Here is a 17,389-nt window from a genome sequence, read left to right on the forward strand (position 1 = left end):
GCTAAGCTACAAAGGTAAAACCTAGAGAGTCCTATATCTTTATGAAATGATACTTTTTTTTCTAGAAAACTTAAAATTTATTTGGTGTGATATTTAAAATCAAAGAACCATCTTGCTCCAGACAAAAATAAAGAAATTAAGGAACTTCAAACACAATCTCCTCAGATTTTCAAACTGAAATTTTTGATATATTATCTCTAAAAAGTCTAGATCACCTTTATAATTTAGTAATTTCACAGGAATAAGAGTTTTATAGAATATTCATCTCAAACTGAGAAAACTAGAATAATTTCAGGTCCACTCATTTATTGGGGAAATCTCTGAACCCATTTTTACCTGTTACTAACAGTAATTTAACCTAAGTCCCCTTTCTCGCACTTCTGCCTTCATTTATAATGAGAATATCACTTCATCATTTATATTTAGATAACTGCTTGATAAATGTATATATAATTAGGCATGTACAGGATACAATTCTCTACATGTCTTGTAATTCTGTGAAAGTGAACAATCTATCCTAATTTCTATGATTATCTACTTCTTTAAAAAAGCACAACTGCTAAAAAATTCCAACTCAATGTTTCTTGATCCTAACTTCACATTAAAAACAAACAAATGAGCACACAGCAGTGAAGAAAACCAGCTGGTGGGCTCCAGAGAATTCTCTGGGCCCCATACTGAGCCGATTATCACTTGAGGTCCCCGATGGGGTAGGTGCTGTCTCCCTGCCTTCTCCAGATGGAATCCCGGAAACCATGAGCTTCTACAAGCATGGCTCCAGTATGTGGGTAGCAGAACTATTTTCCAAAGGGCAAGGGCCCCTTATGTGGCTGCACGACATTTCCTGATATGCAAAATGATCAATGAAAAGTAAATGATCTGGTGTTTATCCCTGAAAAACAGGCTTGAATGGTGGTGGAAAAATCTGAGCAAAATATAATGCCCAACCGAAATACATCTGGACTGTGCATTTAACTGTGGTGCTATGCTGCCCTGGGAGGGGAAGGGTGTCTGTCCCTCTGCCTGTCCCCACTTGCAGAGGCAGCATGTGCACTCTTTTAGAGCCTAATGAACAGCTAGGTATGAGACTGCATTGACGAGGCATGTGGGGCCTTGTGAGATGGGGGTTAGAATTGGCCCTGCTCCCCTCTATGACAATGCTCCAGGTTGCCACTCTCAAATGCCTCCTTTGGCTTCTGAATGACCATAACCCCGAGGCACACAAACCAATCTTGGAACCCAGGGGCTTTTGGCAGTAATCCCTCTAGGTTTATTACTAAACTATCAGAAATCCAAATTTGTGAGTCCGCTATTGTGGCCACACGACATCATATGCTCTTCATGATCAGCAATAGAAAACAAATGATCTAATGATGTCTTTTTGACAGATCTGAATATTGGGGAAAATTCCAAATAATAATGTTGTGTCTTTTGTCTATTGAATGTGATCAATGTAGAGAGAGAGAGAGTAAAGTGGAAATCTGCCACACAGGCGGAGTGGGTGGGAGGGGGTTATACTGGGATTCTTGGTGGTGCAAAATGTGCACTGGTGAAGGGATGGGTATTTGATCATTGTACGAGCGACCGAGACTTGAACTGAAAGGCTTTGTCACTGTTCTCACGGAGATTCAATAAATTTAATAAACAAATGAATAAATAAATAGACAAAAGAAAAACAAACAATAAAATCTAGGGAGGTGTAGTTGGCATATTTCCCTACTTCAGACAAGTTAATCAGAATTATTTGAGTATCAATAGTTTCTAAAGTTTTTCATGTAATCCCAGAATATTTCCCAGGTGAGAGTCACTAAGTGTATTATATATTATGGCTATTTAACTGCATATGTTCATTTATGCATCCCAAAATGGAAAACAGAAGTTCACAACTTAGTAGAAATCAATATTCTAGGATTCATTCTCATGGGCTCTATAAATAATGATAACTCAGCTTACTCAACCCTCACTTTTCCATTCATACATGTCCTGCATTTAGATCATCATGAAAGTCAAGTCAAGGTAGACCAGTAGAAGGACAGCATAGAATGAAAGGAAATGATTTATTGTGGTATTGTTTTCTGGTCAGCCTTTGGTAAAAAAGTAGCTTTAGTTGTCCTTCTGCAAATTTCTTTATCTTCCATTTCTCTATTGAATGTATTTAGGACAAATAGCCTATTTGCATTTTTTCAAATGCAAATATGCATTTTTTCTCCAGTTGCCAAAAATTGTAAAGCCATGATTAAAGGTTAAAGTTTCAGTTTTAACATTAGAAAACTCAGTTTTTGCTCCCCAGTTTATTCCAATTTACATTATTTAACTACTAATTTTAATTGCCTATAAAGAAATGGGTAGCACATCTGAAGTTTTGATAGTACAAAAGTTTAGAATAATATGAACGAGATTCCTTGTCAAAATAAAAAGCAAGATAAGGGGTCTCATGTCATTCTACTAGATTATATATAAGATAAATATTGAAGAAAGCTCAATTTCAGAAAATTCCATTATAATAATTATTTCAGTAAAGAAATTAAACTTACAATTTATTAAGTACTATGAAAAATCCAAGAGCTAATGCAAAGGGCTATAGGACTTTTAGTGAAAAGATTATTCAAACTATCATTCTTTACTAACTTCTAGAAAGAAAAGGTAAGGTATGAAGTATCCTGCTTGGATTGCACTGCTAAGTAAATTGGTTACTGTCCTATACTAAAGAGTAGAAATTGGTAAGAAAGCAAGACATTTATTCACCTCCTTTAAGAAAACAGAATCCAATAAAAAGAATAAGTAAGTACCTGTGATTCGAAAAAATGGGAAATTGCATGAGTTAAAAGTGAAGTAGAGAAAAAACACCTCATTTAAAAGAGGTCAAATATACTGGTACATAGAGAGATTAAAATCTTCCTTTCCTGATCTTGTGTTCTACTTTTTATCTGGGGAAGAGCAGCTGGAAATATTCTAAAAACAATGTTTCTACAAAAAAGACAGGCTTGAGGGTGGGAAGAAATCTGGGAATATTGGCGGAAAGAAGGTTACAATGGTGGGGGATGGCTGTTAGAACACTGAATGCCTGAAACTCTATTATGATCAACTTTGTAAGTCATGGTGCATTACATTTTAATAAGAAACTTCTATGTTGAGAGTGTAGAATATCAAGATTTAATAACATCAATTGATATAATTCAGTTAAAAATATAAACTTCCAGTTTTAAAATACATGTTAATGAAGAAGTAATGTCACGGTCATGGTCACGGTCCTCCCGTTGTTCATCAATTTGCTCGAGCGGGCCCAGTAACATTGTGACAATTGCACAGCGGTAGGGTGTTTGCCTTACAAGCGGCCAACATGGCCAACCCAAGTTCGATTCCTCCGCCCCTCTCGGAGAGCCTGGCAAGCTACTGAGAGTATCTCGCCCACCCGGCAGAGCCTGGCAAGCTACCCGTGATGTATTTGATATGCCAAACACAGAAGAAGTAATGTACACATGGTAAATATAATATTATTTTATTGCATATATGAACATTGCTGAGAGTTGAAATTAAAACTTTCATCACAAGAAAAAACCTTCTTTTTTTTAAATTTTTTTGCCTGAACTGGCAGTGCTCAAAATCCATTCCCGATACAATGCTCCAGGGTTGTTCCAGTGTTTTCCCAAGGGTTATGGTTCTAGAAATTGAATCCAGACCTTTAACATCTGAAATTTGCACACTAGTTCTTTGAGCTATTTCTCTGGCTCTGAAATAAAAATTTTAAATTATGTATATTATATAGTACAGCAGGTAGGGAGTTTGCCTTGCACATGGCTGACCCAGGGTTCGGTTCCTTTGTCCCTCAAGAGAGCCTGGCAAGATACTGAGAGTATCTCGCCCACATGGCAGAGCCTGGCAAGCTCCTCGTAGTATATTCGATATGCCAAAAACAGTAACAAGAAGTCTCACAATGGAGACATTACTGGTGTCCACTCCAGCAAATCAATGAACAACGGGAGGACAGTGCTACAGTGCTACAGTGCTAAAGTACTACAGTACAGTGCTATGTATATAATGGGTAGTAATTAGAATTAATGTAGTAATTACTCTACAATACAAATACTAAATAATTATATTGTACACTTGAAACTAATTTTATTTTGAGTCAAAAAGCCTCAATTTCTTTAAAAAGCTTGTATGTTTTTTTTCAGTATTCTGGCTAGATCATGATACTTTTAACAAGAGACAGTAGATTATGAATATGACAGAGAATATGAAAAACAAATTGCCTTTTCACATACAGATGCTGACATTTATATTTTGAAAAACTATATCAGATATATTTCAGAGTGATTCTTTGAGACTGAATGAAAAATAGTCTTTACTATGTGGCAGTTACCACTTATCTGGCTCTAGATGGGATTAAGGCAACTTCAGAGAAGTCTGAGGCTTATAGATTGTTGTCTAGTTGAAATAATCTTTTATATTCTCTATCATATCACTAGGTAGAAGTACTAAGAAGGTATAGAGGGGAATGAAGAAAATGACCTGTTGTTTCAGCTCTTCAGAATTACTGAGACAGACAGAGGTACAGACTATCCTCGGGAAAAGGAAGTGTTTTATTAAGGCAATCAGTGAAAAGTGGAGTAAGAATTTAGTGTTCAGTGAAAATAGACACGAAAATATGCCTGTGTGAAATGGAAGCTGTTTGTTGAAAAAAAATGACAAATGAACTTGGATAGTTTGTCTCAGATCTGGTTTCGAGCAAGACTGTAGCACTGTAGTACTGTAGCCTCCTGTTGTTCATTGGTTTGCTCCAGGGGGCCCAGGGCCCAGTAACATCTCCATTGTGAGACTTGCTGTTACTGTGTTTAGCAAATAGAATATGCCGGGTAGCTTTCCAGGCTTTGCTGGGCGAGTGAGATACTCTCAGTAACTTGCTGGGCTCTTGAAGAGGGCTTGAGGAATCGAGCCCAGCTCAACCGGGCCAGCCCCATGCAAGGCAAACGCCCAACCACTGTGCTATCACTTTTGCCTATGAGTGACCAAATAATTAATAATGTTATGAACATAGGATATGAAAATGAAGTAAGCAAGAAAGCTTGTTTATTAACTTAAATTTTTCATGTAATTAATTACCTTAAATTAAGGAATAAGGGAAAACAAAAAATTTAGAATAGTAAAAGTAAAATCTACTGTATTGAATATAGAACTATAAATAGGTACTATCAGACATAGGGCTGGAGTGATAGCACAATGGGTAGGATGTTTGTCTTGTATGCAGCCGACCTGGGTTCGATTCCTCCTCCCCTCTTGGAGAGCCTGGCAAGCTACCAAGAGTATCTCGCCTGCACGGCAAAGTCTGGCAAGCTACCTGTGACGTATTCAATATGCCAAAAACAGTAACAACAACTCTCACAATTTGTTGTGAGACATTACTGGTGCCTGCTGGAAAAACTTGATGAACAATGGGAGGACAGTGCTACAGTGCTACTATCAGACATACTATTGACAAATATAAATGTTTATTTATTTATTTATTTAGGGTTTTAGGACACGCCCAAAGATGCTCAGGGCTAATTCTTGGTTGTGTGCTCAGAGATCACCTTGGTGGCACTCAAAGCTCATATGTGATGGAGATAGAACTAAGATAAAATGCAAGTCAAGTACCTTAATTGCTCTACTATTTATCTACTTAGGCTGGATCTACTGTAGCACTGTCCTCCCGTTGTTCATTGATTTGCTCGAGCGGGCACCAGTAACATCTCACAACAAATTGTGAGACTTGTTGTTACTGTTTTTGGCATATTGAATATGTCACGGGTAGCTTGCCAGGCATCGAAAATTTATTAGGACATCTAGGACAGCATTATCTATAAAATAAAAAGTTGAATAGATAAAGAAAAAGAATATACCTTTGGAATAAAATAAAACATGGTAAAAAACATAAATAAACAGTACAAACACAGAAGAAGTAATCACAAACATTCAACATCTTGGAGATTTAATCTATTCATAGGAGTGCTCACCAGCAACAAAATTGCTTCTTTAAACATGGAAAGTATCACAGACAGAATGTGCAACATTGAATTGCCTTGTGTTGCCATCTGCTGTGAAGGCAAGACCCTAAGGATTTTATCTACTAAGAAAAATTTGACATCTTACTGCTGTTCAGGGATTTTTTTTTAATCAAATAAAGAATAAATTACACAACCTCTTGTGCTCCAAAGCACAGTGACATGTAAACAAAGACAGAAAGAAAATCACAGTCTTGAGTCCTTTGGTAAGGATGAGGTGAGGTAACTGTATATCAAAATCTTAGTGTTAGGGACTAGAATGAATATAGGAGTTCTTGTCTTGCATGCAGCTGCTGCAGTCTGTTCCTAGCCTCACATGACTTCTGATCACAGAGCCAGGAATAGCTCCTGAGCATCTTTAGATGTGACCACCAGTGTTAGTACTACTGTAAAATATGGTTTAACCAAAATGTATATATATATGTATATATATATATACTTATATATATATGGGGGGTGCCACACCTGGTGATGTTCAGGGGTTACTTCACTCAGGAATTGCTCCTGGTGGTGTTCGGGAGACCATAAGGGATGCCAGGCTATAACCTGGGTCAGCCGTGTGTAAGGCAAATGCCCTATCCACTGTACATTGCTCCGACTGCTAATTATTATTATAAATAAAAATAGTACATTTGTAACAGGGGCTGAAATGGGGCTGGAAGGGGACCTTGAGAAAGAGGTGGAGTGATGTTGACACTGGTGGGTCTGTAATTGGTTTGTTGTATGCCTGAAACTCTATTGCTAATAGTATTATAAGTAAAGATTAAAATTGGAGGGGCTGGAGTGATAGCACAGTGGGTAGGGCATTTGCCTTGCACACGGTCGACCCAGTTCGATTGCCAGCATCCCATATGGTCCCCCAAGCACCGCCAGGAGTAATTTCTGAGTGAAGAGCCAGGAATAACCCCTGTGCATCGTCAGGTGTGACCCAAAAAGCAAAAAAAAAAAAAAAAGGATTAAAATTGGATAAATAAGTAAATACTTGAAATATTAAAAAAATAAAGTGTTACAGAGACATGTTATTGGAGTCAGCGAGAACTGAGAGGGCATGTTTGTAATGTCCTTTGTGAATTATATATAAATATGATATGTTTAGATCCATGGTGTCCTAGGGAAAACAAGACTTATTAATGATTTATGTATATATTTGTATGTGTATATATAATTATTTTTCAAAAAATGCAGGTATCTCTACTTCTTGAAATAGAAAGTAAGAAATGCAATAGGGATTTTATAGTTGTCCTGACTCTTTTGTCAAGCACTTATACCAAATACTTCCAGGAATCTTGGGGCATTGAAATGTGGATCAATGAGCCATCTGTCCAGGCTAGTTTTGGCAAGCTGTTAACTTGTTGCCATGGGTCATACATTGATTTCTAGATTAAAGGATTAAAATATGAATGTAAATACTCTGATCCAGCTACTAGTTCCACAAGGTGGAGGAAATTGGCTTCCATCTTTTAATTTAATTATGCTATTTATTCAGGATATTTATCTATGTGGTTACTGTGTCACTTATTATAAGCATTTCTAGAGTCTGGAGAAGTCATGTCCTGTGAATAAATTTGCATAATAAAGAAGGTTAAATGTCAACGTGTGTGTGTGTGAGAGAGAGAGAGAGAGAGAGAGAGAGAGAGAGAGCACACATAAATATCTTTTGGAATCAAAAGAGATAAAGTTGTCAAAGTCTACATTTATGATTCTGGAGAGAAATGTGCAAAAAATTGAATTATTTTGGCATAAATGTGTTTGTACACTAACTAATTAAAAAATTTTTCATGACTCTTTGACTGGTAAAACAAAATAAAGGATAAATTGCCGCAGTTCCTAGCACTCTTAAAAATAATATGAAAACATAAGAATTATGTAAAAAGTCATTTTATTTCTTTACAGTCTTTCTTCTTATATACAAAGCTATAAGAAGAAATTTCTGGACATCCTATAAAACATTAGTTGTGATCACCAATAATAATAATTGGTGAGAATAATGATGGCTATTGATGTCAGGATTAACTGATGTGATATCTGTAAAATATACGATTGTGCCTACAGAAATATTGTTATTGAACTTCTGGGAATAGATTGTAAATGAGTGTAGAGGTTAAAGTACAAGTTTATTACCTGGTGCATTTTGAGGCAGAACATTTTTTACCGTGAGTTAGTATTCACTCAAACTGATCTGAAGGATATCAATAAAGAATTGTAACATCTCAGCAAAATGATCTATTGATGGACTTTAAACACATATAACCTTATTAGCTAAGACAGTAAGATGTTGCCTAGAGTGACAGGCACTAATCACATTCCTTGTAGAATGGTGAGAAATTTGAGAAGGGATTCTTTGCCAATCATCTCATTTCTCAAATGAGGGAGCTAAGCCTAGACAGATTGTCATTTGCCCAAGGTCATATCATTAACTAATAGTAGAGCCAAGACTAGAACTGAGTTCTCCAGAGAAAAGGCAATAGACATAGTGGATTGACAGTTTTTTCAGCATTGGTCAGCCTTCCTGGAGAGAAGATTGTCTCTATTCTACGCATCATCCAGGATAGTATAGGCTCCTAACACTGAAGCAACAGAAGTATTGATAGTAGAAAGATATCTGTCAATAAATGATAATTCAAGAATAATTGAAGTACATACATTTGGGTATATTTTCTTCTAAATTTAAGAGTTTAAAATTAAGGGCTGAGAAGTGAACTTAGAGTATATGTTACTTGTAACAAAACTTCTTCACATTTATCAGAATATAAAGATGATTACATTGAATATTCCTATTATCTGAACATCATTATCACATAGTTACCTTGTTTGGCTCTACTAATCTGCCTGGGCTGGAGCGAAAGCACAGCGTGTAGGTAGTTTGCTTTGCATGTTGCTGACCTGACCAACCCTGGTTCGATTCCTCTGCCCCTCTAGGAGAGCCCAGTGAGCTACCGAGAGTATCTCGCCTGCACAGCAAAGCCTGGCAAGCTACCCATGACGTATTCAATATGCCAAACACAGTAACAACAAGTCTCACAATGGAGATGTTACTGGGCCCGCTCAAGTAAATTGATGAACAACGGGAGGACAGTCCTACAGTGCTAATCTGCCAGACAGTTTGCTACATACCTAAATCTTCAAATCTAAAAACAAAACAAGAGGGTATGGTGCTGCCAGCAGGTCAATCTGTACCCGTGAGGCGAGTGCATTAGCAGCAGCCTGATGGTGCCTACAGACTTCTAGATACCACCAAATTGCTGCTGTGCCTTTGGCCAAATCCCAACAACTAGGGCCCAAGTTTACCAAGAAAGTCACTGTCACTGTTCTCCTGTTGTTCATCGATTTGCTCGAGCAGGCCCAATGATGTCTCCATTGTAACAATTGTTACTGCTTTTGGCATATCAAATACGTCATGGGTAGCTTGCCAGGCTTTGCTGTGTGGGCGAGATACTCTTGGTAGCTTGACGGGCTCTCCAAGAGGGGCGCAGGAATCGGACACGGGTTGGCCATGTTGGCCACTTGCAAGGCAAACACCCTACCGTTGTGCTATCACTCCAGCCCACCAAGAAAGTAAATGACCAAAAGTTAGGTATGTGTCGACACACCCACAAACCACCTCTGGCTCAGCTATATAATTGGAGGCAAGGCTTCTCTGGTTCCTGATCAAACTGATTATATCTCTGCTTCCTTTCCACTGGGGATTATCTAATATCTAGCTTCATTTTCTTATACTCTACAAATTAGTTAGATCTTTTTTTGGCATTTAGACTAACACTCTTCAATTCCATCTAAGTCATAGCATAATGTAAGACATAATATTTTCTCATAGCTGAATAGTAGTTCATTGTCTACATAGAGCACAGTTCCATCATCTACTCATCCATTGTTCGGCACTCAGATTATTCTTACAGATCTTGGATGTTGTCAACAATACTGCAATGAACATAAGCGTATATTTATCCTTTCAAGCAGGATCAAATGAGACCTCTATTATCAAATTTTTGTGAAGTCCCCAAATATTTCCAAAAGGGGCTGAACCAAAGAAACGGACTAATAAGATTAGGTGAGAGCAACATTTTTATCCTTTATGCCACATCCACACAAATACTTAGTGTTTCCAGATTTTTTCAGTATAGAACATTCTTACTGGCATGAGATTATGCCTCTGTGTTGCTTTAGTTTACATTTCTCTGAAATTTTCCATGGATTACTTTTCCCAATTGCTTTTTGTGAAGGTTGTCTTATTTGTTTTGTTATTGTTGATCTTTAAGAGTGCTTTATATATCTTGGATATTAGCCCTAGAGACTTTACTAAAAATACTCTTAGAAAAAATAAGCATTTAGTAAAAGAGCAGGCTACAAAATCAATGCACAGAAATCTGTTGAATTCTTATATATTATCAATGATGTAGAAAATAAAGACTATATACTATTTACAATTACATCAGAAAGTAAAATATTTAGAACCCAATTTAACAAAGGAGGTGAAGAACCTATTTATTAAAACTAAATGTTACTCCTGAAAGAAATGATAAAATTTTAAAGGAGAAAATTGTACCTTTGAAAAACTATATTTCTTTACTTCAACTAATAAAAGATTTCCCCTCCCTCCCTCCCTGTCTCCCTTCCTCCTACTTTCCTTCTCCCTTTTTTATTGTTGGTCCATACATGGTGTTCCTAGAAGGTCACATCTGGTAGTGCCTGGGGTTACACTTAGTGTCATACTGGGGACCAGGTGGTGCCAGGAATCCATGCAGGACCTATGATACTTTGCCACAGAGCTCCATCCCTGACTCTGAGATAGTCATTTTAACTTTAACAAAAATACTGTCCAATAAACAGTACTTTTATAGGTATAACATGCAATAAAGTTTACCTAAACGTTATTTAAGTAGTGCAGCCATTATACAATTATAATAAAGAATTGTTAAACATTATGGACCAAGTCAATAAAAAATAATCTTAAAAGAAGTCAATGAATTATAAGTTTCTACAGCCACTATATTGAATGCATATTTTCAGTTTTCCAATAACTTGTAATACTATTTACTTATAAACCATATTAAAAACCCCCATTCCTCAGTTCTATTTGAAAATACATCAATTAAAATTTTGATACAAACTCAGTAAGGAAATAATGGCTCTGAAAGAAGAAATAGAAGACAGGGGGCTAATAGATCTATATAGGACTTTATACCCCCACAAAAAAGAATACACATTCTTTTCCAGTGCACATGGAACCTTTTCCAGAATAGATCATGCACTGGGCCACAAAGCATGCCTCAACAGAATAAGGAAGATAGACATTGTATCAACTATCTTCTCATACCATGATATGCTGAAGAGCAAAGTTAATCATTACAGATGCAGAAAACCAAATCAAACACCTGGAAATTAAACAACTCCATGCTGAACAACGAGTGGGTCAGAAAAGAAATCAAGGAAGAAATCAAAAGATAACTGAAAAAAAATGAGAATGAAGACAAAACCTAACAGAATCTCTGAGACACAGTGAAAGCCATGTTAAGGGGAAAATGTATAGCTCTGAAAGCATTTCTCATGAAGGAAAAAAGGGCCCACATAAAAAACTTGACTTCATCTGGGGGATATAAAGTAACAAAGTATGAGATTAATACCCAAGAATAGCTGAGATCAGCACCAGGAGGATTACTCCATAACTTAGAGGCCAGCCGGATATCCTAGAGGAAAGGGCAGTTCAGATAGAGAAGGGAGCACCAAATAAAGGATGTTTGGAGGATCCTCCCAGGAGGGGAGATGCATGTCGAAAGTAGACTATGGACTGAACATGTTTGCCACTCAATGCCTCTTTTGCAGACCACAACACCCAAAAGGAGAGAGAGAACACAGGGGATTGCCCTGCCACAGAGACAGGGGGCATGGGGGGATGGGGGTGGGAGGGATATTATCCATGGTGGTGGAAAATGGGCACTGGTGGAGGGATGGGTATCTGATCGTTGTATAATTGAAACCAAAGCACAAAAAATTGTAAATCTACAACTTTAAAAAGAAATAAAATAAAATAAAGGGAAAATAAAAAAGAAAAAAAAAACTTGACTTCACAGCTCAAGATATTAGAAAATGACAAACAAAAAAGCCCAAACCAGGCAGAAGGAAAAAAGATCATAAAACTTAGAGCAGAAATTAATGACATGGAAACTCAAAAAAAATCTGAAAGATCAATGAAGCCAAGAGCTGGTTCTTTGAGAAAATAAACAAGATAGATAAACTAGTAGCAAGACTCATAAAGAAAGAGAGAGAGAACCCTAATAAACGGAATCAGAAATCAGAAGGGGGATATCATAACAGAAACCAAAGGAATTCAAAAGATCATCAGAGACTACTTTGAAAGTATGTATGCCACAGAACAAGAGAACCTGGAAGAAATGGATAAATTCCTGGATTCCTATAATCTCACAAAGCTAAATCAAGAAGATCTAGAGTACCTGAATAGACCTATTAACATCAAGGAAATTAAAACTGTAATCAAAAATCCACCTCAAAACAAAAGGCCAGGTCCAGATGGATTCATTAGCAAATTTTTCCAAACATTTAAAGAGGATCTATTGCCAGTTCTTCTAAAGCTTTTTCAGGAAATTGTAGAAACAGAAACTCTCTCAAATAGTTTCTATGAAGCTCATAACTCTCTAATACCAAAAGGAAACAAAGACACCGCACGAAAATAAAACTACAGGCCGACATCCCTGATGAACATAGATGCGAAGATACTCAACAAAATACTAGCAAATAGAATTCAACTACTCATCAAAAAGATCATACACCATGACCAAGTGGAATTCATCCTTGGGATGCAAGGATGGTTTAACATTTGGAAATCAATCAACATAATCCATCATATCAACAAAAGAAAGGATAAAAACCATATGATCACATCAATATGCAGAGAAAGCATTTGACAGATTGCAGCACCCATTTGTGGTGAAAACCCTCGCCAAAATGAGTATATAAGGGACTTTCTTCAACATAGTTAAAGCCATATACCACTAGCCTATGGCAAGCATCATCCTAAATGGAGAAAAACTAAGAGCTTTCTCTCTAATATCAGGGACGAGACAAGGTGCCCACTCTCTTCACTGCTGTTCAATATAGTGCTGGAAGTACTTGCAATAGTGGTTAGGCAAGAAAAAGATATTAAGGGCATTCAGGTAGAAAAGGAAGAAATCAAGCTCTCACTATTCACAGATGATGATACTATACTTAGAGAACCCTAACACCTCTACCAGAGACTCCTAGAAACAATAGACTTTTATAGTCAAGTGGCAGGCTATAAAATCAATACCCAAAAGTCCACGGCTTTCCTATACTCAAATAGTGAAATAGAAGAAAGTGACATGAAGAAAACAATCCCGTTCACAATTGTGCCTCAGAAAATCAAGTACCTAGGAATCAGCTTAACTAAGGAAGTAAAGGACCTGTACAAAGAAAATTACAAAATGCTACTTCAGGAAATAAAAGAGGACATGAGAAAATGGAAAGATATTCCCTGCTCATGGATCAGGAGAATTAACATTGTCAAAATGGCAATACTTCCCAAAGCATTGCACAAATTCAATGTGATCCCTATAATGATACCAATGACATTCTTCAAAGAAATGGAGCAAACACTCCTGAAATTCATATGGAACAATTAAACCCCACGAATAGCTAAAGCAATTCTTGAAAGAAGAAAATGGGAGGAATCAATCTCCCTAACTTCAAACTTTACTACAAATCAGTAATAATTAAAACAGCATGGTATTGGAACAAAGACAGAGCCACAGACCAATGGATTAGGGTTGAATATACTGACATCTCCCCCAAGCATATGATCATCTAATCTTCGATAAGGGAGGAAGAAATGTGAAGTGGAGTAAGGAAAGCCTCTTTAAAAAATTGTGCTGGCAAAACTGGATGAGTTCTTGCAAAAAAAATGGACTCAAATATCTGCCTAACACCATGTAGAGAAGTAAGATCAAAATGGACTAAAAACCTCAATATCAGACTGGAATCCATAAAGTGCATTGAAGACAAGGTTGGCAAAACCCTCAATGACATTGAAGCTAATGGTATCTTCAAAGATGTTACACTACTGGCCAAACAAGTGAAAACAGAGATAGACAAATGGGACTATCTTAAACTAAGAAGCTTCTGCACCTCCAAAGAAACAGTGACCAAAATACAAAGACAGTCTACAGAATAGGAAAGGATATTCGCCAATACCCATCTGAGAAGAAGTTGATATCAAGGATATACAAAGTACTGGTTGAACTCCACAAGAAGAAAACATCCAGCCCCATCAAAAAATGGGGTGACAAAATGAACAGAAACCTTCTCAGAGAAGAAATATGAATGGCAAAAAGGCACATGAGAAAATGCTCTACATCACTAATCATCAGGGAGATGCAGATCAAAACAACAATGAGATATCATTTCACACGACAGAGACTGGCCCACATCCAAAAGAACAAAAGCAATCAGTGCTGGCACAGATGTGGCGAGAAAGGGACCCTCCTTCACTGCTGGTGGGAATGCCAACCGGTTAAGCCCTTTTGGAAAACAGTATGGACAATTCTCAAAAAGTTAGAAATTGACCCAGCAATACCATTTCTGGGAATATATCTCAGAGAGGCAAAAAACTAGAGTCAAAATGACATCTGCCTTTCTATGTTCATTGCTGCACTGTTTACAATAGCCAAAATTGGGAAAAAAACCTGAGTGTCTGAGAACAGATGACTGGTTAAAGAAACTTTGGTACATTAACAATGGAGTACTATGCACCTGCTAGAAAAGATGAAGTCATGAAATTTACATACAAGTGGTTCTACATGGAAAGCAGCATGCTAAGTGAAATGAGCCAGAAAGAGAGGGACAGACATAGAAAGACTGCACTCATCTGGGCAATATAAAGTAACAGAATGGAAGTCAAATACCCAAGAATAGTTGAGATAAGTACCAAGAGGTCTGCTCCAGGACTTGGAAGCTGGCAGCACATGCTGGAGAAAAGGCAGCTCAGATAGAGAAGGGAATACCAAGTAAAGGATGTGTGGAGGACTCGCTCAAGATGCGAGATGTGTGCTGAAGATGATGGTTACTCAATACCTCTATTGCGAAGTACAAGACATTGAGGAAAGAGTGAGCCAAAAAGGAATGCCCTGCCACTGAGGCGGGCTGGGAGGAAGATGAGGTGTGAGGGTGGGAGGTTTACTAGGATCATTGGTTGTGGAGAATGGGCACTGGTGCAGTGATGGGTACTCAATCATTGTATAACTGATACCCAAGCATGAAAATTTGTAAGTCTTACAACTGTACCTCATGGTGTTTCACTAAAAAAAAAAATTGATACATTATCACCTATAGCTTTTAAATCTTATCATGGACAGCACAAAAGAGAAAATAAAATCATTTGTATTTTAGTCCTTTCCACTGAATATTTGTTATAAACTGCCCAGGTATGAATTATTACTATCAAACAAAATTAGTTTTATATTAGAAATTCCACTCCATTAACATATACAAACAATAACTCAGAACAGAAAATATTATTAAAGGATACAGGAAAAATTCATAGTACATAAAATTAGTAAAACAGTAATATTTTATAATAAAGATTATGCATTAAATTTGACATAAAATTTGCTCAACTTAAAAATACCAACTTATTTTCATGAAAATCAAAGCAAGACTAGGAGTTACTGATATTACTAGTGACATTGCTCTGCTAGCAGCAATCGGTCAGCTGTGCCAACCAGAAATCATAAGTGCAGTTATAATGAGGCAAAATATAACTCATAACATTTTTTAATAAATTAAGTATAACTTCAAAGAAACTATTAAATATAAATCAGAAATATAAATTTTATTAAGAAAAAAGTCATAAATTAATATGAAAAACAATTGAGTTTTACATGGTAGACCAAAATAGTAGCAAGTTAAAAAAATAAACTATACTACTAATGTCTAACAATTAAATCAGGAAAAATAAGCATAAAAGATCTTCATAAAAAATTGTGATCATAATGAGGATTAAATTAAATAACTGAATAGAGACATTTATGTTCTTAAATGAGAAACTGAATATTATTAAAATTGCCATATTAATTATTTTTATATTAGTTTCTCAATAGGATGTATTTTTAAACAGAATTAAAATGTTTAATAAAGCAGTTTTAAGTAATAAAAACATTACAAGTTATAAAATAATCTACTCTTTTAAAATTAAAACCATATATAATTAAAGAAAAAGTGAAAATCCTCTTCTAAATAGATTTCTAATTCTATCCAAAGGGTCTAAATGGAATGCTTGGCACATCCAAAGAACTGTACCAGTGCATGTTGGACTTACTTTATAAATAGACAATATTTAAAATCATATTGCAGTCACAGAAGTGAAATAGAACAGATTTTTAAGTGGTTGGTCATGATAACTAATGTCAAGAGAAGGTTTCACTTTCTAGGATAGGGCTTCATGAGTTAGAGTGGTTTTCTGAGTGAAAATATAATTCACTGTATGGTTCCAGAAGTTAAAATAATAAAATTAATTTTTTGATATACCATAAGCAAAATGATCTCAAATATTAAATTAATAAATTATAAGAAAATTAAACTCAAAAGATAATGAAGAGTTCAATAAGTGCTTACTTGCATGGTTTCAGAACAGCTAACTTTATAAGAATAAAAATAATATATTGAACTATATAAGAAAAATAAAGATTAAAGACAGAACATAGATTATTTAAGTTTTGAAATGTAAAGAAGCAAAATTGATTGTAAATTAAGACAATGTATTATTTTAATTAAAATCTATTGTTCAAATAAAATTTATTGCAATCAAGTTTAGAATAATAAAGAATTAATAATGAGCATACAGAATATATTCAGGAATTATCTAAAAATTTAAGAAAGCTTAAATTAGTTCATAAGGAAAGTAAAATAAAATTTAAAATTAGTAAATTTTATCTCCCAATCTGCTAAGGGTTAAACTATTGCATATAATGTCATAGTAGAGCAGAAATTTCTCCTGTGTATCCTCACTAGGTGATAAGAACCTATTGTTTCCTATAGAAAGTCAGCTTCTAAATTATATTTTTAGATTTAAAAAATTTCTACCAGAAATTATGTACATAGCATTTTTAAAAAATGTGTGGATTGGGGGGCTGGAGAGATAGCACAGCAGGTAGGGCATTTGCCTTGTACGCGACTGACCCAGGTTCAATTCCCAGCATCCCATATGGTCCCCTGAACACTGCCAGGAGTAACTCCTGGGTGCAGAGCCGGAAGTAACCCCTGTGCATCGCCAGGTGTGACCCAAAAAGCAAAAAAAAAAAAATGTGGATTTTAATCAAACA

The sequence above is a fragment of the Sorex fumeus genome, unplaced genomic scaffold (genome assembly GCF_029834395.1).
Source record: "Sorex fumeus unplaced genomic scaffold, SorFum_2.1 ptg000054l, whole genome shotgun sequence".
In the NCBI taxonomy this organism is placed as follows: Eukaryota; Metazoa; Chordata; class Mammalia; order Eulipotyphla; family Soricidae; genus Sorex; species Sorex fumeus.